Source organism: Oncorhynchus tshawytscha, linkage group LG14 (assembly GCF_018296145.1).
Source record: "Oncorhynchus tshawytscha isolate Ot180627B linkage group LG14, Otsh_v2.0, whole genome shotgun sequence".
Classification (NCBI taxonomy): domain Eukaryota; kingdom Metazoa; phylum Chordata; class Actinopteri; order Salmoniformes; family Salmonidae; genus Oncorhynchus; species Oncorhynchus tshawytscha.
Window position 1 is genome coordinate 56,871,649 of NC_056442.1, and position 25,650 is coordinate 56,897,298.

The 25,650-nt window shown below is 44.7% G+C and overlaps 1 protein-coding gene across 3 annotated transcripts in view; it reads left to right on the forward strand.

The window, feature by feature from the left end:
* Positions 1 to 8,800: 8,800 nt before the first annotated feature.
* Positions 8,801 to 25,650, forward strand: part of LOC112267642 (rho guanine nucleotide exchange factor TIAM1) — a 130,777-nt gene continuing 113,927 nt past the window's right edge. For all 3 annotated transcript variants that reach the window (XM_042297719.1, XM_042297720.1, XM_042297721.1), the window contains exon 1: positions 8,801 to 8,944. The gene's annotated coding sequence lies outside the window, so the exon portion shown is untranslated. The remainder of the gene's footprint in view (positions 8,945 to 25,650) is intronic.

The following is a 25,650-nucleotide window of genomic DNA, read 5'->3' on the forward strand; positions in this document are numbered from 1 at the left end:
TAGGGCTCTGAAGTAGTGTACTACATAGGGCTCTGAAGTAGTGCACTACATAGGGCTCTGAAGTAGTGCACTACATAGGGCTCTGAAGTAGTGCACTACATAGGGCTCTGAAGTAGTGCACTACATAGGGCTCTGAAGTAGTGCACTACATAGGGCTCTGAAGTAGTGCACTACATAGGGCTCTGAAGTAGTGTACTACATAGGGCTCTGAAGTAGTGTACTACATAGGGCTCTGAAGTAGTGCACTACATAGGGCTCTGAAGTAGTGCACTACATAGGGCTCTGGTCTGAAGTAGTGCACTACATAGGGCTCTGAAGTAGTGCACTACATAGGGCTCTGGTCTGAAGTAGTGCACTACATAGGGCTCTGGTGTGAAGTATTGTACTACATAGGGCTCTGAAGTTGTGTACTACATAGGGCTCTGGTCTGAAGTAGTGTACTACATAGGGCTCTGAAGTAGTGTACTACATAGGGCTCTGATCTGAAGTAGTGTACTGCTTAGGGCTCTGGTCTGAAGTAGTGCACTACATAGGGCTCTGGTCTGAAGTAGTGTACTACATAGGGCTCGGCTCTGAAGTAGTGTACTACATAGGGCTCTGAAGTAGTGCACTACATAGTAGGCACTACATAGGGCTCTGAAGTAGTGCACTACATAGGGCTCTGAAGTAGTGCACTACATAGGGCTACTACATAGGGCTCTGAAGTAGTGTACTACATAGGGCTCTGAAGTAGTGCACTACATAGGGCTCTGAAGTAGTGTACTACATAGGGCTCTGAAGTAGTGTACTACATAGGGCTCTGGTCTGAAGTAGTGTACTACATAGGGCTCTGAAGTAGTGCACTACATAGGGCTCTGAAGTAGTGCACTACATAGGGCTCTGAAGTAGTGTACTACATAGGGCTCTGAAGTAGTGTACTACATAGGGCTCTGAAGTAGTGTACTACATAGGGCTCTGCTCTGAAGTAGTGTACTACATAGGGCTCTGCTCTGAAGTAGTGTACTACATAGGGCTCTGAAGTAGTGCACTACATAGGGCTCTGAAGTAGTGCACTACATAGGGCACTAAAGTAGTGCACTACATAGGGCTCTGAAGTAGTGTACTACATAGGGCTCTGAAGTAGTGCACTACATAGGGCTCTGAAGTAGTGTACTACATAGGGCTCTGAAGTAGTGTACTACATAGGGCTCTGAAGTAGTGCACTACATAGGGCTCTGAAGTAGTGCACTACATAGGGCTCTGAAGTAGTGCACTACATAGGGCTCTGAAGTAGTGCACTACATAGGGCTCTGAAGTAGTGCACTACATAGGGCTCTGAAGTAGTGTACTACATAGGGCTCTGAAGTAGTGTACTACATAGGGCTCTGAAGTAGTGTACTACATAGGGCTCTGGTGTGAAGTGTACTACATAGGGCTCTGAAGTAGTGTACTACATAGGGCTCTGAAGTAGTGTACTACATAGGGCTCTGAAGTAGTGTACTACATAGGGCTCTGGTCTGAAGTAGTGTACTACATAGGGCTCTGAAGTAGTGTACTACATAGGGCTCTGAAGTAGTGTACTACATAGGGCTCTGGTCTGAAGTAGTGTACTACATAGGGCTCTGAAGTAGTGTACTACATAGGGCTCTGAAGTAGTGTACTACATAGGGCTCTGGTCTGAAGTAGTGTACTACATAGGGCTCTGAGTAGTAGTGTACTACATAGGGCTCTGAAGTAGTGCACTACATAGGGCTCTGAAGTAGTGCACTACATAGGGCTCTGAAGTAGTGCACTACATAGGGCTCTGAAGTAGTGCACTACATAGGGCTCTGAAGTAGTGTACTACATAGGGCTCTGAAGTAGTGTACTACATAGGGCTCTGAAGTAGTGCACTACATAGGGCTCTGAAGTAGTGCACTACATAGGGCTCTGAAGTAGTGCACTACATAGGGCTCTGAGGTAGTGCACTACATAGGGCTCTGAAGTAGTGTACTACATAGGGCTCTGAAGTAGTGTACTACATAGGGCTCTGAAGTAGTGTACTACATAGGGCTCTGTGTACTACATAGGAAGTAGTGTACTACATAGGGCTCTGAAGTAGTGTACTACATAGGGCTCTGAAGTAGTGTACTACATAGGGCTCTGGTCTGAAGTAGTGTACTACATAGGGCTCTGAAGTAGTGTACTACATAGGGCTCTGTACTACATAGGGTAGTGTACTACATAGGGCTCTGAAGTAGTGTACTACATAGGGCTCTGAAGTAGTGTACTACATAGGGCTCTGAAGTAGTGTACTACATAGGGCTCTGCTCTGAAGTAGTGTACTACATAGGGCTCTGCTCTGAAGTAGTGTACTACATAGGGCTCTGAAGTAGTGTACTACATAGGGCTCTGGTCTGAAGTAGTGTACTACATAGGGCTCTGGTCTGAAGTAGTGTACTACATAGGGCTCTGCTCTGAAGTAGTGTACTACATAGGGCTCTGAAGTAGTGCACTACATAGGGCTCTGAAGTAGTGCACTACATAGGGCACTAAAGTAGTGCACTACATAGGGCTCTGAAGTAGTGTACTACATAGGGCTCTGAAGTAGTGTACTACATAGGGCTCTGAAGTAGTGTACTACATAGGGCTCTGAAGTAGTGTACTACATAGGGCTCTGAAGTAGTGTACTACATAGGGCTCTGAAGTAGTGTACTACATAGGGCTCTGAAGTAGTGTACTACATAGGGCTCTGAAGTAGTGTACTACATAGGGCTCTGAAGTAGTGTACTACATAGGGCTCTGAAGTAGTGTACTACATAGGGCTCTGAAGTAGTGTACTACATAGGGCTCTGTACTACATAGGGTCTGAAGTAGTGTACTACATAGGGCTCTGAAGTAGTGTACTACATAGGGCTCTGAAGTAGTGTACTACATAGGGCTCTGAAGTAGTGTACTACATAGGGCTCTGAAGTAGTGTACTACATAGGGCTCTGAGGTAGTGTACTACATAGGGCTCTGAGGTAGTGTACTACATAGGGCTCTGAGGTAGTGTACTACATAGGGCTCTGAGGTAGTGTACTACATAGGGCTCTGAGGTAGTGTACTACATAGGGCTCTGAGGTAGTGTACTACATAGGGCTCTGAGGTAGTGTACTACATAGGGCTCTGAGGTAGTGTACTACATAGGGCTCTGAGGTAGTGTACTACATAGGGCTCTGAGGTAGTGTACTACATAGGGCTCTGAGGTAGTGTACATAGGGCTCTAGGGTACTACATAGGGCTCTGAGGTAGTGTACTACATAGGGCTCTCATAGGGCTCTGAGGTAGTGTACTACATAGGGCTCTGAGGTAGTGTACTACATAGGGCTCTGAAGTAGTGTACTACATAGGGCTCTGAGGTAGTGTACTACATAGGGCTCTGAAGTAGTGTACTACATAGGGCTCTGAAGTAGTGTACTACATAGAGCTCTGGTCTGAAGTAGTGTACTACATAGGGCTCTGGTCTGAAGTAGTGTACTACATAGGGCTCTGAAGTGGTGCACTACATAGGGCTCTGGTCTGAAGGTGCACTACATAGGGCTCTGAAGTAGTGCACTACATAGGGCTCTGGTCTGAAGTAGTGTACTACATAGGGCTCTGAAGTAGTGTACTATATAGAGCTCTGGTCTGAAGTAGTGTACTACATAGGGCTCTGAAGTAGTGTACTACATAGGGCTCTGAAGTAGTGTACTACATAGGGTTCTGGTCTGAAGTAGTGTACTACATAGGGCTCTGGTCTGAAGTAGTGTACTACATAGGGCTCTGAAGTGGTGCACTACATAGGGCTCTGGTCTGAAGTAGTGTACTACATAGGGCTCTGGTCTGAAGTAGTGTACTACATAGGGCTCTGAAGTAGTGCACTACATAGGGCTCTGGTCTGAAGTAGTGTACTACATAGGGCTCTGGTCTGAAGTAGTGTACTACATAGGGCTCTGGTCTGAAGTAGTGTACTACATAGGGCTCTGAAGTAGTGTACTACATAGGGTTCTGGTCTGAAGTAGTGTACTACATAGGGCTCTGGTCTGAAGTAGTGTACTACATAGGGCTCTGAAGTAGTGTACTATATAGAGCTCTGGTCTGAAGTAGTGTACTACATAGGGCTCTGGTCTGAAGTAGTGTACTACATAGGGCTCTGAAGTAGTGTACTACATAGGGTTCTGGTCTGAAGTAGTGTACTACATAGGGCTCTGGTCTGAAGTAGTGTACTACATAGGGCTCTGAAGTAGTGTACTACATAGGGCTCTGAAGTAGTGTACTACATAGGGCTCTGGTCTGAAGTAGTGTACTACATAGGGCTCTGAAGTGGTGCACTACATAGGGCTCTGGTCTGAAGTAGTGTACTACATAGGGCTCTGAAGTAGTGTACTACATAGGGCTCTGAAGTAGTGTACTACATAGGGCTCTGGTCTGAAGTAGTGTACTACATAGGGCTCTGAAGTGGTGCACTACATAGGGCTCTGGTCTGAAGTAGTGCACTACATAGGGCTCTGAAGTAGTGCACTACATAGGGCTCTGGTGTGAAGTAGTGTACTACATAGGGCTCTGGTCTGAAGTAGTGTACTACATAGGGCTCTGAAGTAGTGTACTACATAGGGCTCTGAAGTAGTGTGCTATATAGAGCTCTGGTCTGAAGTAGTGTACTACATAGGGTTCTGGTCTGAAGTAGTGTACTACATAGGGCTCTGAAGTAGTGTACTACATAGGGCTCTGAAGTAGTGTACTACATAGGGCTCTGAAGTAGTGTACTACATAGGGCTCTGAAGTGGTGCACTACATAGGGCTCTGGTCTGAAGTAGTGCACTACATAGGGCTCTGAAGTAGTGCACTACATAGGGCTCTGGTCTGAAGTAGTGTACTACATAGGGCTCTGAAGTAGTGTACTATATAGAGCTCTGGTCTGAAGTAGTGTACTACATAGGGCTCTGAAGTAGTGTACTACATAGGGCTCTGAAGTAGTGTACTACATAGGGTTCTGGTCTGAAGTAGTGTACTACATAGGGCTCTGGTCTGAAGTAGTGTACTACATATGGCTCTGAAGTGGTGCACTACATAGGGCTCTGGTCTGAAGTAGTGTACTACATAGGGCTCTGGTCTGAAGTAGTGTACTACATAGGGCTCTGAAGTAGTGCACTACATAGGGCTCTGGTCTGAAGTAGTGTACTACATAGGGCTCTGGTCTGAAGTAGTGTACTACATAGGGCTCTGGTCTGAAGTAGTGTACTACATAGGGCTGAAGTAGTGTACTACATAGGGTTCTGGTCTGAAGTAGTGTACTACATAGGGCTCTGAAGTAGTGTACTACATAGGGTTCTGGTCTGAAGTAGTGTACTACATAGGGCTCTGGTCTGAAGTAGTGTACTACATAGGGCTCTGAAGTAGTGTACTACATAGGGCTGGTCTGAAGTAGTGTACTACATAGGGTTCTGGTCTGAAGTAGTGTACTACATAGGGCTCTGGTCTGAAGTAGTGTACTACATAGGGCTCTGAAGTAGTGTACTACATAGGGCTCTGGTCTGAAGTAGTGTACTACATAGGGCTCTGAAGTAGTGTACTACATAGGGCTCTGAAGTAGTGTACTACATAGGGCTCTGGTCTGAAGTAGTGTACTACATAGGGCTCTGAAGTGGTGCACTACATAGGGCTCTGGTCTGAAGTAGTGTACTACATAGGGCTCTGAAGTGGTGCACTACATAGGGCTCTGCACTACATAAGTAGTGCACTACATAGGGCTCTGGTGTGAAGTAGTGTACTACATAGGGCTCTGGTCTGAAGTAGTGTACTACATAGGGCTCTGAAGTAGTGTACTACATAGGGCTCTGAAGTAGTGTGCTATATAGAGCTCTGGTCTGAAGTAGTGTACTACATAGGGCTCTGGTCTGAAGTAGTGTACTACATAGGGCTCTGGTCTGAAGTAGTGTACTACATAGGGCTCTGGTCTGAAGTAGTGTACTACATAGGGCTCTGGTCTGAAGTAGTGTACTACATAGGGCTCTGAAGTAGTGTACTACATAGGGCTCTGAAGTAGTGTACTACATAGGGCTCTGAAGTAGTGTACTACATAGGGCTCTGAAGTAGTGTACTACATAGGGCTCTGAAGTAGTGTACTACATAGGGCTCTGAAGTAGTGTACTACATAGGGCTCTGAAGTAGTGTACTACATAGGGCTCTGAAGTAGTGCACTACATAGGGCTCTGAAGTATTGTACTACATAGGGCTCTGAAGTAGTGTACTACATAGGGCTCTGGTCTGAAGTAGTGTACTACATAGGGCTCTGAAGTAGTGTACTACATAGGGCTCTGATCTGAAGTAGTGTACTGCTTAGGGCTCTGGTCTGAAGTAGTGCACTGCTTAGGGCTCTGGTCTGAAGTAGTGTACTACATAGGGCTCTGAAGTAGTGTACTACATAGAGCTCTGGTCTGAAGTAGTGTACTACATAGGGCTCTGGTCTGAAGTAGTGTACTACATAGGGCTCTGGTCTGAAGTAGTGTACTACATAGGGCTCTGGTCTGAAGTAGTGTACTACATAGGGCTCTGGTCTGAAGTAGTGCACTACATAGGGCTCTGGTCTGAAGTAGTGTACTACATAGGGCTCTGGTCTGAAGTAGTGTACTACATAGGGCTCTGGTCTGAAGTAGTGTACTACATAGGGCTCTGGTCTGAAGTAGTATACTACATAGGGCTCTGGTCTGAAGTAGTGTACTACATAGGGCTCTGGTCTGAAGTAGTGTACTACATAGGGCTCTGGTCTGAAGTAGTGTACTACATAGGGCTCTGGTCTGAAGTAGTGCACTACATAGGGCTCTGGTCTGAAGTAGTGTACTACATAGGGCTCTGGTCTGAAGTAGTGTACTACATAGGGCTCTGGTCTGAAGTAGTGTACTACATAGGGCTCTGGTCTGAAGTAGTATACTACATAGGGTTCTGGAGTAGTGTACTACATAGAGCTCTGGTCTGAAGTAGTGTACTACATAGGGCTCTGGTCTGAAGTAGTGTACTACATAGGGCTCTGGTCTGAAGTAGTGTACTACATAGAGATCTGGTCTGAAGTAGTGTACTGCATAGGGCTCTGAAGTAGTGTACTATATAGGGCTTTGAAGTAGTGTACTACATAGGGAAAAGAATAGGATGCCATTTGGGACTAAACACTTATCCAGATGCACTGTTGTCTCATCCAGATGGCCTGTTGTCTCATCCAGATGGCCTGTTGTCTTATCCAGATGGCCTGTTGTCTCATCCAGATGGCCTGTTGTCTTATCCAGATGGCCTGTTGTCTTATCCAGATGGCCTGTTGTCTCATCCAGATGGCCTGTTGTCTTATCCAGATGGCCTGTTGTCTTATCCAGATGGCCTGTTGTCTCATCCAGATGGCCTGTTGTCTCATCCAGATGGCCTGTTGTCTCATCCAGATGGCCTGTTGTCTCATCCAGATGGCCTGTTGTCTCATCCAGATGGCCTGTTGTCTTATCCAGATGGCCTGTTGTCTTATCCAGATGGCCTGTTGTCTTATCCAGATGGCCTGTTGTCTTATCCAGATGGCCTGTTGTCTCATCCAGATGGCCTGTTGTCTCATCCAGATGGCCTGTTGTCTCATCCAGATGGCCTGTTGTCTCATCCAGATGGCCTGTTGTCTCATCCAGATGGCCTGTTGTCTTATCCAGATGGCCTGTCGTCTTATCCAGATGGTATCTATTTTGCATATCTGTTTATATTGTCTGACCACAACATAAATATTACTCACGCCTGGTTTGTTATCTTGCATGTTAAGGGTGACTGCTTCTTTCCTCACGGCCAACGGGCTCTGTTCAGTTGAAACGAGTGAGTCCAGTGCTACGGGCCGGCCACTTGACTCCACACTGCATGATACAATGTTGTCTGCTTCTCATGACCCCCCCCCTTATAGCCTGAGAGTATTACCGAAGACATCATTTAGTATTGTGTCTTCTAACATTAGAAACCAACTGGAAATAGTGTACTACCTTCTGAAGTTATAACCCCCTTTTCCTTGGTCACTTCTCTGTGGTGATGGGTTTTTATTTTTTCCATTTATATTTCTAGAAATTGAGATTTTCTATCCACCGATTGGTCAAAATAATTTGACTTTTTGGGGGGGTTTTTCCTCCTTTTTCTCCCCAATTTCAATCTTGTCATATCGTTGCAACTCCTCAATGGGCTCAGGGGAGAGGCGAAGGTCGAGTCATGCGTCCTCCGCAAACATGACCCGCCAAAACTGTGCTTCTTAACAACCTCTCGCTTAACCCGGAAGGCAGCTGCACCAATGGGTCAGAGGAAACACCATCCAACTGACTACCGAAGTCAGCCTGCAGGCGCCTGGCCCGCCACAAGGAGACGCTAGAGCGCGATGAGCCAAGTAACTATGGGACTCCCGGTCACGGCCGGTTGTGACACTGCCTGGGATCGAACCCGGGTCTGGAGTGGCGCTTTAGACCGCTGCGCCACTCAGGAGGCCCAGTTTTACATTATTTTAAACTAACAGATTATCCAACACTGAGTGATTTGTTTATTAGTTGTTTGACTGTCTGAAGAATTGGTTGGATTACATTTCAAATAAAGAAATGAAAACATATTCCTATTAAATAAGGTTGTGTGTGTCAGTGATTGATTTGTATAGGTGTAGTCTCCGTGTATTTATTGATCGTGCACAGTTTGCACAAACACACAGATGTAGATGTGTCCCGGACTCCCGACTCCGATTGGCTCGAGCAAGAATTTAGTGTCACCCTCGTCATCCACTCGCGCGCAGTCTCCGCTGTCTAAGGGCCGCGCGCCCCGCCCTCACCTCGCGGCGTGAAAACAACATGGTAGCGGAAACACGGAGCTTCTAGCGGAACAGACACAGTCTAGCGATGGCATGTTCTACACAGCGGGTCCAATTCACCGCACACACTGGACGACAACCACAATAATCACCTGAGAGTAATGACAGGTACGTTTTTTAAATGTATTTTTGAATATAGTGTTTTTGTTGTTAGTTTTTCTTCTCATGTGAGGATACATGAGCTTGATGTTTGACGCCTTGGTATAGCCCCCCCCGGCTCCTAGAGACCAGTTTGAATTCCGGTGACCGCGTCAATAATAAGGCATGAGACCTTTCTCCGTATCTTGTGTACGGATAGGCTAAACGCACAGGTAAGCTGCCGGGTGTTTCTCATATAGCAGTGCTTTTAAGCTGACATTAATGCCTGAGCCATGTCCACTTGTTTTGTATTCATAATGGATGGATGCATGTGCCCATTGCTCTGCCACCACCACATGAATGGCATAGTTGCCTAGATAGCCTATAGATCAGTAGGCTACATTGGGCAACAATTCACTTCACAATGTTGTCGACTCTAGTCCTCCCCCCCCCCGTGGCTATTTTGAGAGGTAAACAGTGTCATGTCTGTGCGTCTTCATTACTGAATGGAGGAGTTCACGGTGACACTGACAGACAGCAGTAGACAGACATGCCTGCATTGCTACAGGTGTTCCAACCGGACGGCAGTCTATTGTAAAGCTATTGATTAAACCAAATGCACGCAGGACATAAAACATACACAACCTGTAGAATAAGATCTGTAAACATGTGTATTGATTTGACAATGTGTTTGGAAACAAACTGTAGGACTCTGGTGGGTGTAATATATGAGAGAGGGAGAGAGAGAAATGAATGGTCTCAGAATGACTTGGTGTGGTAGAATGAGGATGGACAACAAGTATTTGATACACTGCCGATTGTGCAGGTTTTCCTACTTACAAAGCATGTAGAGGTCTGTAATTTTTTATCATAGGTACACTTCAACTGTGAGAGACGGAATCTAAAACAATAATCCAGAAAATCACATTGTATGATTTTTAAGTAATTAATTAGCGTTTTATTGCATGGCATAAGTATTTGATACATCAGAAAAGCAGAACTTAATATTTGGTACAGAAACCTTTGTTTGCAATTACAGAGATCATATGTGTACATCAACAATATTAATGAGAATAATGATACATTAAACCAATAGTAGAAGACCAGTGTCAACCTGACTGAGAAGACACATGACCTGGTAGTGGACCAGTGTCAACCTGACTGAGAAGACACATGACCTGGTAGTGGACCAGTGTCAACATGACTGAGAAGACACATGACCTGGTAGTGGACCAGTGTCAACATGACTGAGAAGAGACATGACATAGTAGTAGACCAGTGTCAACATGACTGAGAAGACACATGACCCGGTAGTGGAACAGTGTCAACATGACTGAGAAGACACATGACCCGGTAGTGGACCAGTGTCAACCTGACTGAGAAGAGACATGACATAGTAGTAGACCAGTGTCAACCTGACTGAGAAGAGACATGACATAGTAGTAGACCAGTGTCAACATGACTGAGAAGACACATGACCTGGTAGTAGACCAGTGTCAACATGACTGAGAAGACACATGACATGGTAGTAGACCAGTGTCAACCTGACTGAGAAGAGACATGACATAGTAGTAGACCAGTGTCAACATGACTGAGAAGACACATGACCTGGTAGTAGACCAGTGTCAACATGACTGAGAAGACACATGACATGGTAGTAGACCAGTGTCAACCTGACTGAGAAGAGACATGACATAGTAGTAGACCAGTGTCAACATGACTGAGAAGAGACATGACCTGGTAGTAGACCAGTGTCAACATGACTGAGAAGACACATGACCTGGTAGTAGACCAGTGTCAACATGACTGAGAAGACACATGACCTGGTAGTGGACCGGTGTCAACCTGACTGAGAAGACACATGACCCGGTAGTGGACCAGTGTCAACCTGACTGAGAAGAGACATGACATAGTAGTAGACCAGTGTCAACATGACTGAGAAGACACATGACCTGGTAGTGGACCAGTGTCAACCTGACTGAGAAGACACATGACCTGGTAGTGGACCAGTGTCAACCTGACTGAGAAGACACATGACCCGGTAGTGGACCAGTGTCAACCTGACTGAGAAGAGACATGACATAGTAGTAGACCAGTGTCAACATGACTGAGAAGACACATGACCTGGTAGTAGACCAGTGTCAACATGACTGAGAAGACACATGACATGGTAGTAGACCAGTGTCAACCTGACTGAGAAGAGACATGACATAGTAGTAGACCAGTGTCAACATGACTGAGAAGAGACATGACCTGGTAGTAGACCAGTGTCAACATGACTGAGAAGACACATGACCTGGTAGTAGACCAGTGTCAACCTGACTGAGAAGACACATGACCTGGTAGTAGACCAGTGTCAACATGACTGAGAAGACACATGACCTGGTAGTAGACCAGTGTCAACATGACTGAGAAGACACATGACCTGGTAGTAGACCAGTGTCAACATGACTGAGAAGACACATGACCTGGTAGTAGACCAGTGTCAACATGACTGAGAAGACACATGACCTGGTAGTGGACCAGTGTCAACCTGACTGAGAAGACACATGACCCGGTAGTGGACCAGTGTCAACCTGACTGAGAAGAGACATGACATAGTAGTAGACCAGTGTCAACCTGACTGAGAAGAGACATGACATAGTAGTAGACCAGTGTCAACATGACTGAGAAGACACATGACCTGGTAGTAGACCAGTGTCAACATGACTGAGAAGACACATGACCTGGTAGTAGACCAGTGTCAACATGACTGAGAAGACACATGACCTGGTAGTGGACCAGTGTCAACCTGACTGAGAAGAGACATGACATAGTAGTAGACCAGTGTCAACCTGACTGAGAAGAGACATGACATAGTAGTAGACCAGTGTCAACATGACTGAGAAGACACATGACCTGGTAGTAGACCAGTGTCAACATGACTGAGAAGACACATGACATGGTAGTAGACCAGTGTCAACCTGACTGAGAAGAGACATGACATAGTAGTAGACCAGTGTCAACATGACTGAGAAGAGACATGACCTGGTAGTAGACCAGTGTCAACATGACTGAAGACACATGACCTGTTAGTAGACCAGTGTCAACCTGACTGAGAAGACACATGACCTGGTAGTAGACCAGTGTCAACATGACTGAGAAGACACATGACCTGGTAGTAGACCAGTGTCAACATGACTGAGAAGACACATGACCTGGTAGTAGACCAGTGTCAACATGACTGAGAAGACACATGACCTGGTAGTAGACCAGTGTCAACATGACTGAGAAGGCACATGACCTGGTAGTGGACCAGTGTCAACCTGACTGAGAAGACACATGACCCGGTAGTGGACCAGTGTCAACCTGACTGAGAAGAGACATGACATAGTAGTAGACCAGTGTCAACATGACTGAGAAGACACATGACCTGGTAGTAGACCAGTGTCAACATGACTGAGAAGACACATGACATGGTAGTAGACCAGTGTCAACCTGACTGAGAAGAGACATGACATAGTAGTAGACCAGTGTCAACATGACTGAGAAGAGACATGACCTGGTAGTAGACCAGTGTCAACATGACTGAGAAGACACATGACCTGGTAGTAGACCAGTGTCAACATGACTGAGAAGACACATGACCTGGTAGTGGACCGGTGTCAACATGACTGAGAAGACACATGACCTGGTAGTAGACCAGTGTCAACATGACTGAGAAGACACATGACATGGTAGTAGACCAGTGTCAACATGACTGAAGACACATGACCTGGTAGTAGACCAGTGTCAACATGACTGAGAAGACATGACCTGGTAGTGGACCAGTGACCTGACTGAGAAGACACATGACCCGTAGTAGTGGACCAGTGTCAACCTGACTGAGAAGACACATGACCTAGTAGTAGACCAGTGTCAACATGACTGAGAAGACACATGACCTGGTAGTAGACCAGTGTCAACATGACTGAGAAGACACATGACATGGTAGTAGACCAGTGTCAACCTGACTGACCATGACATAGTAGTAGACCAGTGTCAACATGACTGAGAAGAGACATGACCTGGTAGTAGACCAGTGTCAACATGACTGAAGACACATGACCTGGTAGTAGACCAGTGTCAACCTGACTGAGAAGACACATGACCTGGTAGTAGACCAGTGTCAACATGACTGAGAAGACACATGACCTGGTAGTAGACCAGTGTCAACATGACTGAGAAGACACATGACCTGGTAGTAGACCAGTGTCAACATGACTGAGAAGACACATGACCTGGTAGTAGACCAGTGTCAACATGACTGAGAAGACACATGACCTGGTAGTAGACCAGTGTCAACATGACTGAGAAGACACATGACCTGGTAGTGGACCAGTGTCAACCTGACTGAGAAGACACATGACCGGTAGTGGACCAGTGTCAACCTGACTGAGAAGACACATGACATAGTAGTAGACCAGTGTCAACATGACTGAGAAGACACATGACCTGGTAGTAGACCAGTGTCAACATGACTGAGAAGACACATGACATGGTAGTAGACCAGTGTCAACCTGACTGAGAAGAGACATGACATAGTAGTAGACCAGTGTCAACATGACTGAGAAGAGACATGACCTGGTAGTAGACCAGTGTCAACATGACTGAGAAGACACATGACCTTGTAGTAGACCAGTGTCAACATGACTGAGAAGACACATGACCTGGTAGTAGACCAGTGTCAACATGACTGAGAAGACACATGACCTGGTAGTAGACCAGTGTCAACATGACTGAGAAGACACATGACCTTGTAGTAGACCAGTGTCAACATGACTGAGAAGACACATGACCTGGTAGTAGACCAGTGTCAACATGACTGAGAAGACACATGACCTGGTAGTAGACCAGTGTCAACATGACTGAGAAGACACATGACCTGGTAGTGGACCAGTGTCAACCTGACTGAGAAGACACATGACCTGGTAGTGGACCAGTGTCAACCTGACTGAGAAGACACATGACCTGGTAGTGGACCAGTGTCAACCTGACTGAGAAGACACATTACCTGGTAGAAGACCAGTGTCAACATGACTGAGAAGACACATGACCTGGTAGTGGACTAGTGTCAACCTGACTGAGAAGACACATGACATGGTAATAGACCAGTGTCAACCTGACTGAGAAGACACATGACATGGTAGTAGACCAGTGTCAACATGACTGAGAAGACACATGACCTGGTAGTGGACCAGTGTCAACCTGACTGAGAAGACACATGACCTGGTAGTGGACCAGTGTCAACCTGACTGAGAAGACACATGACCTGGTAGTGGACCAGTGTCAACCTGACTGAGAAGACACATGACCTGGTAGTGGACCAGTGTCAACCTGACTGAGAAGACACGGTATGAAAGACAAAACAAGATGGGAAATATTATTGACATTTCACTTTTCACAGGCTGTCCCTCAGGTTGTGGCAGGAGGACACACATTTGGCTGCCAAAACATTTAGTCTTTTCACCCAATAAATATTATATTTATTTTCTTCATCTTTTTATAGTTTCAAATTCTTTGTACTGAATAATAATTTCAGGAAAGAAAGATTCTCTGGCTCACATGACTCTATTGGAACGGCCTCTTCTCTTGGTATTTACAATGAGGTCCCAAATGGTAGACTATTCTCTACAGCAGTGTTGTCCCAACTCGGGTCCTCATGTACCCCTCAACAGCCCAACTCGGGTCCTCCAGTACCCCTCCCCCCCCCAACTGCCCAACTCGGGTCCTCCACTATCCCCGCCAACAGCCCAACTTGAGTCTTCCAGTATCCCCCCCCCCAACTCGGGTCCTTCAGTACGCCCCGACTTGGGTCCTCCAGTAAACCCCAACAGCCCAACTCCGGTCCAACAGTACATATTGTTGTTGAGGCCCGAACAAGCACACCTGACTCTCTACTTGTCAACTAATCATCAAGCCCTTGACAAGTTGAATCAGGTGGAGTTTTGTTGTTGTTTGTAGCTTCAACAAAAATGTATGCTGGTGAGGGGGCGGGTATTCGAGGACCCATAGGGCGCTGGTCAAAAGTAGTGCACTATGTAGGGAATAGGGAGCCATTCTGGTCAAAAGTAGTGCACTATGTAGGGAATAGGGAGCGTTTGGTCCACGGCCCCTCTCTCCAGCTACAATCAGATGTAGACTAACTACTGGAGGCAGCTCAGGATCTTTCTTTTGAACCACACGCTGAAGAATGTCGACTGCAAGTCATCTGATCATTTGTTGGCTTTTCAGTAACACCTAAGGACTTGTCTGGTACACAAACTGAGCTTTTGTTTCGTTTTTTTTTCTTGTGTATAAAGCATGTACTACCCCAAACACAAATGATTGCTTTGAAATGTGCATATTTTAGATCCTTAAAATTTTTTTTTTTTTTTAAAAGTACTCTGTGTGAATAATTCATATTTTATCCCACATTCACATAACTGCCTTGCAAAGTGGAGAGTAGTAAATGCTGTAGTGTTGTTCTGTTTGTTCTGTTTGTTCTGTTCCAGACAAACTTTTTTTTCCCTCCCCCTGAGTGTTTTGTTCTGCTGTAGACTAACTTTGTTCTGTCCAGCTGCAGCGTTGCTATGGGCCCTGGTCCTAAGTAGTTCACCAGAAAGCAATAGGGTTCAATTTGGACCGCGAAATGTTGTTGTGGCTCTGTTTGTTCTGAACACCAGCCAAACTGTACAGTCCCTTCTCTGTAAGACAGATTTAATAAATAAATAAATAAATACATTTACAAACGGAGTCTTATGAAATAATTTATAAAGCAAAAATAATAACATGTAATCGTTTTACATTTTATATGCCAAACATTTAAAAAAGGTCAGCCCTCACTTGGATATAAGTTGCAATGTAAATGTCAAAGAGGATCTTTACATAGCAGATGTTGGGGAACCATCCATTCCCTTGTGGAGGGACGTTTGGTATTGTAGTCACTGCAACGATGCATTCAGTAGGCCTGAATTATAATTCCAAATCAATCGACTCCAACTCTGTTATTTCCATAATTATTCATCATTCAGACCCCATTGTAGTTATGACGTTAGCTAAGGAAGCCCCCGCTAAGGAAGCCCTGCTCTGCTAAGAAAGCCCTGCTAAGAAAGCCCTTCTACAACACACCCTCTTTTTCCTTCAATTCAATTTTTTTTTTGCAATAGTTGTTGAACGGAAGTGCATGTGATTGGATGGGAGAAAAGATCTTCATCTTCATTATTTTCTACTATCTTTTGGTGTTGTTTTATTTTTGAAGTTCATTCCATTGCACTTTATCATGACAATGACCCATAAGAGTTTGAAAAACAAGACAAAAGAGATCAGGGACCAAGTTAGATTGAACTGGTCTATTATCCATAGTTCTCTCTACCTGTAGACTACAGTGTGATGGAGAGATGTTTTCATGGAGGAGAGAGAGAGAGAGAGAGAGGTCTTCCCAGGGCTGTGTCCCAAATGGCACCCTATTCCCTACATAGTGCACCCTATTCCCTACATAGCGCACCCTATTCTCTACATAGTGCACCCTATTCCCTACATAGTGCACCCTATTCCCTACATAGTGCACCCTATTCTCTACATAGCGCACCCTATTCCCTACATAGTGCACCCTATTCCCTACATAGCGCACCCTATTCCCTACATAGCGCACCCTATTCCCTACATAGCGCACCCTATTCCCTACATAGCGCACCCTATTCCCTACATAGCGCACCCTATTCCCTACATAGCGCACCCTATTCCCTACATAGCGCACCCTATTCCCTACATAGCGCACCCTATTCCCTACATAGCGCACCCTATTCCCTACATAGCGCACCCTATTCCCTACATAGCGCACCCTATTCCCTACATAGCGCACCCTATTCCCTACATAGCGCACCCTATTCCCTACATAGCGCACCCTATTCCCTACATAGTGCACCCTATTCCCTACATAGTGCACCCTATTCCCTACATAGTGCACCCTATTCCCTACATAGTGCACCCTATTCCCTACATAGCGCACCCTATTCCCTACATAGCGCACCCTATTCCCTACATAGCGCACCCTATTCCCTACATAGTGCACCCTATTCCCTACATAGCGCACCCTATTTCCTACATAGCGCACCCTATTCCCTACATAGCGCACCCTATTCCCTACATAGCGCACCCTATTCCCTACATAGCGCACCCTATTCCCTACATAGCGCACCCTATTCCCTACATAGCGCACCCTATTCCCTACATAGTGCACCCTATTCCCTACATAGTGCACCCTATTCCCTACATAGCGCACCCTATTCCCTACATAGCGCACCCTATTCTCTACATAGCGCACCCTATTCTCTACATAGCGCACCCTATTCCCTACATAGCGCACCCTATTCCCTACATAGCGCACCCTATTCCCTACATAGCGCACCCTATTCTCTACATAGCGCACCCTATTCCCTACATAGCGCACCCTATTCTCTACATAGCGCACCCTATTTCCTACATAGCGCACCCTATTCCCTACATAGCGCACCCTATTCCCTACATAGCGCACCCTATTCCCTACATAGCGCACCCTATTCCCTACATAGCGCACCCTATTCCCTACATAGTGCACCCTATTCCCTACATAGCGCACCCTATTCCCTACATAGCTATTTCCTACATAGCGCACCCTATTCCCTACATAGCGCACCCTATTCCCTACATAGCGCACCCTATTCCCTACATAGCGCACCCTATTTTCCTACATAGCGCACCCTATTCCTACATAGCGCACCCTATTCCTACATAGCGCACCCTATTCCCTACATAGCGCACCCTATTCCTACATAGCGCACCCTATTCCTACATAGCGCACCCTATTCCTACATAGCGCACCCTATTCCCTACATAGCGCACCCTATTCCCTACATAGCGCACCCTATTCCCTACATAGCGCACCCTATTCCCTACATAGCGCACCCTATTCCCTACATAGCGCACCCTATTCTCTACATAGCGCACCCTATTTCCTACATAGCGCACCCTATTCCTACATAGCGCACCCTATTCCCTACATAGCGCACCCTATTCCCTACATAGCGCACCCTATTCCCTACATAGCGCACCCTATTCCCTACATAGCGCACCCTATTCCCTACATAGCGCACCCTATTCCCTACATAGCGCACCCTATTCCCTACATAGCGCACCCTATTCCCTACATAGCGCACCCTATGCCCTACATAGCGCACCCTATGCCCTACATAGCGCACCCTATTCCCTACATAGCGCACCCTATTCCCTACATAGCGCACCCTATGCCCTACATAGCGCACCCTATTCCCTACATAGCGCACCCTATTCCTACATAGCGCACCCTATTCCCTACATAGCGCACCCTATTCCCTACATAGCGCACCCTATTCCTACATAGCGCACCCTATTCCCTACATAGCGCACCCTATTCCCTACATAGCGCACCCTATTCCCTACATAGCGCACCCTATTCCTACATAGCGCACCCTATTCCCTACATAGCGCACCCTATTCCCTACATAGCGCACCCTATTCCCTACATAGCGCACCCTATTCCCTACATAGTGCACCCTATTCCCTACATAGTGCACCCTATTCCTACATAGTGCACCCTATTCCCTACATAGTGCACCCTATTCCCTACATAGTGCACCCTATTCCCTACATAGTGCACCCTATGCCCTACATAGTGCACCCTATGCCCTACATAGTGCACCCTATGCCCTACATAGTGCACCCTATTATACTACTGTTAACCAGGGTCCATTGGGTGTGCTGTATAGGGGACTAATATAGTGCACCACTGTTAACCAGGGTCCATTGGGTGTGCTGTATAGGGGACTAATATAGTGCACTACTGTTAACCAGGGCCCATTGGGTGTGCTGTATAGCGGACTAATATAGTGCACCACTGTTAACCAGGGCCCATTGGGTGTGCTGCAGGGGACTAATTATGCACCACTGTTAACCAGGGCCCATTGGGTGTGCTGTATAGGGGACTAATATAGTGCACCACTGTTAACCAGGGTCCATTGGGTGTGCTGTATAGGGGACTAATATAGTGCACCACTGTTAACCAGGGCCCATTGGGTGTGCTGTATAGGGGACTAATATAGTGCACCACTGTTAACCAGGGTCCATTGGGTGTGCTGTATAGGGGACTAATATAGTGCACCACTGTTAACCAGGGTCCATTGGGTGTGCTGTGTAGGGGACTAATATAGTGCACTACTGTTAACCAGGGTCCATTGGGTGTGCTGTATAGGGGATTCGGGTTCCATTTATGACTCGGCCCCCAGACAGTCATGTTGACGCATTCTACACGGACTGGCTAATTCTACTGGCCAAAAGTTTTCTTGTGAGAATGATCATCTCTCCAACTTTCCCTCCCTCCATCCATCACAGAACAATAGATTCTTTAGAACAGAGGAACGGGGGAGGACTCTGTTGCTGCTTCTCTGTGAGTGAGTTAAAAAATAAATAATAATAATAATAATTTTAAAAAATCTGGGTAGGTATAGATTGAGGGAGAGAATTTAAAGGCAGGTGGATAGCCTATTAAGTTCAGTGCTGTTTTGGGATCAGTTTTGCCTTTTTAGATCACAATGAATGAAATCACATGGAGAGGGTGGGACCTGATCCCAGTTCAGCATGCCTACCCTGAAAAGCTTCATAGGCTGACGTACGGCCCTAGACATGCTTCCATGTCGTAGTTATCAAGTGACGCATAAATAAGTAATTATATATTATATATACATACATACACACACTTAAAACTCATTTTTCAACCACTCCACAAATTTCTTGTTAACAAACTATAGTTTTGGCAAGTCGGTAAGGACATCTACTTTGTGCATGACAAGTAATTTTTAAAATTAGCCCTATATCAACATAACCTGAAAGGCCGCTCAGCAAGGAAGAAGCCACTGCTCCAAAACCGCCATAAAAAAGCCAGACTACGGTTTGCAACTGCACATGGGGACAAAGATCATACTTTTTGGAGAAATGTCCTCTGGTCTGATGAAACAAAAATATAACTGTTTGGCCATAATGGCCATTATGTTTGGAGGAAAAAGGGGGAGGCTTGCAAGCAGAAGAACACCATCCCAACCGTGAAGCACGGGGGTGGCAGCATCATGTTGTGGGGGTGCTTTGCTACAGGAGGGACTGGTGCACTTCACAAAATAGATGGCATCATGAGGATGGAAAATTATGTGGATATATTGAAGCAACATCTCAAGACATCAGTCAGGAAGTTAAAGCTTGGTCACAAATGGGTCTTCCAAATGGACAATGACCCCAAGCTTGCATCCAAAGTGGTGGCAAAATGGCTTAAGGACAACAACGTCAAGGAATTGGAGTGGCCATCACAAAGCTCTGACCTCAATCCTACAGAACATTTGTGGCAGAACTGAAAAAGCGTGTGCGAGCAAGGAGGCCTACAAACCTGACTCAGTTACACCAGCTCTGTCAGGAGGAATGGGCCAAAATTCACCCAACTTATTGTGGGAAGCTTGTGGAAGGCTACCCAAAACGTTTGACCCAAGTTATTAAACAATTTAAAGGCAATGCTACAAAATACTAATTGAGTGTATGTAAACTTCTGACCCACTGGGAATGTGATGAAAGAAATAAAAGCTGAAATAAATAATTCTCTACTATTATTCTGACATTTCACATTCTTAAAATAAAGTGGTGATCCTAACTGACCTAAAACAGGGACTTTTTACTAGGATTAAATGTCAGGAATTGTGAAAAACTGAGTTTAAATGCATTTGGCTAAATATATTATATATGTGTATGTGTGTATATATAACATTCCCATCTAACCAATATATTAACCGAAGGTCACAAACATATGCAGAATTCCTGCTTGCAAGTCATCTTATATCGTTGAGAGAATTTTTAAATCCTCTCAGTATGTTCCTGTCAAGATGATCCACTCAGATGGTTGGCAGGGGAAAGTGACCCCATTTTACTATGTTACAAACAAACACGCGCGCGCACACACACAGACTGAGACTTCCATGCTCTTACAGAGATATAGAGCTTATGATGTGAGGGCAGGTTGGCTTGTGTTGCTGTAATGTTAAAGTGGTGTTGACACAGTAGGCAGGACTCTGTGTGTGCGTGCGTGTCTTTCTCACTAGTTCATTATTGTCCTCATTCATTTCTTACTATTAAATGTCAATTGTTAGATTGTTTTCATTTTATTATATTTCCGATCTGCATCACCATTAATTTGATGAGAGCGAGAGAGAGAGACGCAGAGAGAGAACGACACTGTGTGTGAGAGAGACCGTTTGGTTATCAGGCGTCTGTTTCCTAGTGTAACCCCAGGGTCTGTTTTAGTGTTGGTATGCAAAACTGCTTCTGGAAACACGTGATGTGTGTGTTGTCTCCCTGGCTGGTTGTTTTCTGCAGCCATCATCTCTGACAAGGCAAGCAGCCTGAGGACATCGCCGGTGCTATGACAACTATGCTTCAGCCCTTTCGTTCATTCACAGTTCTATTTTGGATCTTTTGCTCGTTCTCTCGTTCGCTCTCACACATGATTTTGATAATTAGCGGGTATCGGCCTATTTCTGCTCTGCATTCATTATTTGGTGTTTTACGTTGCACAAAAGATTTTTATTTATTTTTTATTTTCTGCATGCAGTCTCAATTTAGTGTTTGTCCCATTTTTGTGAATTTTTGGTTTGTGAGTGAACCCCAGATCTCACAACCATAAAGGTCAATTGGTTCTGTAACCGATTTTCAGCCAGATCCTAATTGGTATGTTGAATTTTATGTACCTTTTGATGGCATAGAAGGTCCTTCTCGCCTTGTCTCTCAGATTGTTCACAGCTTTGTGGAAGTTACCTGTGGTGTTGATGTTTAGGCTAAGGTGTATATATAGTTTGTGTGCTCTAGGGCAACGGTGTCTAGATGGAATTTGTATTTGTGGTCCTGGCGACTGGACCTTGTTTGGAACACCATTATTTTTGTCTTACTGAGATTTACTGTCAGGGCCCAGGTCTGGCAGAATCTGTGCAGAAGATCTAGGTGCTGTTGAGGCCCTCCTTGGTAGGTGACAGAAGCACCAGATCATCAGCAAACAGCAGACATTTGACTTTGGATTCTAGCAGGGGAGGCTGGGTGCTGCAGACTGTTCTAGTGCCCTCGCCAATTCATTGATATATATGTTGAAGGGGGGGGGGGCTTAAGCTGCATCCCTGTCTCACCCCACGGCCCTGTGGATAGAAATTTGTTTTTTTTGTTGCCAATTTTAACCACACACTTGTTTGTGTACATGGATTTTATAATGTCGTAGGATTTCCCCCCAACAGCACATTCCATCAATGTGTATAGCAGACCTTCATGCCAAATTGAGCAAAACTTTTTTGAAATCAACAAAGCATGAGAAGATTTTGTTTTGTTTGTTTGTCAATTAGGGTGTGCAGGGTGAATACGTGGTCTGTTTTACTGTAATTTGGTAAAAAGACAATTTGACTTTTGCTCATCACATTGTTTTCACTGAGGAAATGTACAATTCTGCTGTCAATGATAATGCAGAGGATGTTCCCAAGGTTGCTTTTCACGCATATCCCACGGTAGTTATTGGGGTCAAATTTGTCTCACTTTTGTGAATTGGGGTTGTCCTTGGTTCAAAATATTGGGGAAGATACCCGAGCTGAGAATGATGTTAAAAAGTTTAAGTATAGCTAATTGGAATTTGTGGTTTGTATATTTAATTTAATTTCGGATACCATCAAACCCACAGGCCTTTTTGGGTTGGAGGGTTTGTATTTTGTCCTGTAGTTCATTCAATGTAATTGAAGAATCTAGTGGGTTCTGGTAGTCTTTAAAACCTCTTTGGGTTGAGATCCTGCTAACGGGATCGATATGAAAACAGCCAGTGAAAGTGTAGGGCGCCAAATTCAAAACAACAGAAATCCCATAATTATAATTCCTCAAACATACAAGTATTTTACACCATTTTAAAGATACACTTCTTGTTAATCCCACCACAGTGTCCGATTTACAAAAAGGCTTTACAGCGGAAGCAAACCAAACGATTATTTTAGGTCAGAGCCAAGTCACAGAAAAACACAGCCATTTTTCCAGCCAAAGAGAGGAGTCTCAAAAAGCAGAAATAGAGAGAAAATTAATCACTAACCTTTGATGATCTTCATCAGATGACACTCATGGGACTTCATGTTACACAATACATGTATGTTTTGTTCGATAAAGTTAATATTTATATAAAACAAATCTGTTTACATTGGTGTGTTACGTTCAGTAGTTCCAAAACATTCTGTGATTTTTGCAGAGATCCAAATCAATTTACAGAAATACTCAAATACTCATTGATAAAAGATACAACTATAATGCACGGAATTATAGATGCACTTCTCCTTAATGCAACAGCTGTGTCAGATTTCAAAAAAACTTTACGGAAAAAGCACACCATGCTATAATCCGAGTAAGGCACTCAGAGACCAAAACAACCCAAACAGATATCCGCCATGTTGTGTCGTCAACAGAAGTCAGAAATAGCATTATAAATATTCACTTACCTTTTGATCTTCATCAGAATGCACTCACAGGAATCCCAGTTCCACAGTAAATGTTTGTTTTGTTCGATAATGTCCATTTATGTCCAAATACCTCCTTTTTGTTCGCATTTAGTAAAGTAATCCAAATTCATGACGCGCGATCACTAGGAGCAGTCAAAGTCAAAAGGTTCCGTAGAAACATGTCAAACGATATATAGAATCAATCTTTAGGATGTTTTTAACATTAATGTTCCAACTGGAGAATTCCTTTGTCTTCAGAATTGCAATGGAACTCAAGCTAACTCTCACGTGAACGCGTGTGACCAGGTCGTGGCTCTCTGGCAGACCTCTGACTCATTCCCCTCTCATTCGCCCCCACTTCACAGTAGAAGCATCAAACAAGGTTCTAAAGACTGTTGACATCTAGTGGAAGCCTTAGGAAGTGCAACATATCCCATATCCCACTGTATCTTCAATAGGCAATGAGTTAAAAACCTGAGATTTCCCACTTCCTGGTTGGATTTTTTTTCTCAGGTTTTTGCCTGCCATATGAGTTCTGTTATACTCACAGACATCATTCAAACAGTTTTAGAAACTTCAGAGTGTGTTCTATCCAAATATACTAATAATATTAATATCTTAGCTTCTGGGACTGAGTAGCAGGCATTTTACTCTGGGCACCTTATTCATCCAAGCTACTCAATACTGCCACCAGCCATAAGATTCTTATTTGATCACGTGTATGTTTTTGCTGTTTGTTCTTTGTTATAGAGACAATAAGATTGGAGAAGAGGTTTATTCACGCCTCTTTTAACTCTTCATGTTGTTGTTTGTTTCGAGTGTTCCAATTTTCCCAGAAGTGGTTCGATTCTTTAATTACATTATTGTTTTCGTGATTCGCCAAAGTGAAGGCGTAGACTCAGGTTTTCTGGGTCTCCTCTATGTTTTTGGTTGGACAGGTTTTTCAATTTCTTTCTTAGGTTTTTGCGTTCTTCATCAAACCATTTGTCATAGTTAATTTTCTTAGGTTGTCTGCTTGAAAAAAAATGTGTTCGATGGGGAAGTTGAAATATACTGTTTAGGTTTTCTACTGCCAAGTTTACACCTTCACTATTACAGTGAAATGTTTTGTCCTGGAAGTTGTCTAATAGGGAATGAATTTGTTGTTGCCTAATTGTATTTTGGTAAATTTCCACACTATTTTCCTTCCATCTATAGTATTTCTTAATATTATTCAGTTCCTTTGGCTTTGATGCCTCATGATTGAGTAATGCTCTGTTCAGCTAGACAGATTTTGCTGTGATCTGATAGGGGTGTCAGTGGGCTGACTGAACCCTCTGAGAGACTCTGGGTTGAGGTCAGTGATGGATGAGTTGTAGGTGTACCTACCATAGGAGTCTTCTCGAAGCCTACCATTGACTATGTACAGACCCAGCATGCGACAGAGCTGCAGGAGTTGTGACCCATTTTTGCTGGTTGTTTTGTCATAGTTGTGTAGGGGGGCATATTTGGGAGGGAATGCTGTCACCTCCAGGCAGGTGTTTGTCCCCCTGTGTGCTGAGAGTCAGGTTCATGTCCAGTTCTGGCTTTTAGGCCTCCACAGACTAGTACATGTCCCTGAGCCTGGAAATGGTTGATCTCCCGCTCTAGGATGGAGAAGCTGTCTTCATTAAAGTATGGGGATTCTAGTGGGGGGGATATAGGTAGCACAAATTAGGCCATTTTTCTCTGTTGAGATAATTTCCTTATTCATTTCTAGACAGGTGAAAAATATTCCTGTTTAGAATAATTTAATAGTGGGTTAGGTCTGCTCTATACCAAATTAGCATACCCCCTGAGTCTCTTCGAAGTTTCACACCTGGTAGTTTGGTGGATGGGACTAACAGCTGTCTGTAGCCTAGAAGGCAACCAGTGGGTCTGTCTCATCTATACCATGTTTCTTGTAGGATGACAATGTCTGTATTTCCAATTTCTTTGACGAAGTCCAGGTTCCTGCTCTTTAGGCCAAAAGCAGATGACCTCTGACCTTGTATATTCCAGGATGAAGATAGTAAAAGCTTTGTGTTCCATCGTGTCTAGTGTTGTTTTCGTCCTCTTCTCTCCTCTCTCTCTTTGCCGACATGTCTTGATGCGATGACAACACATTCTGTGTTTTTGTTTTATGTTGCCGTTATCACAACCCTCCTTCTCAATCACAGA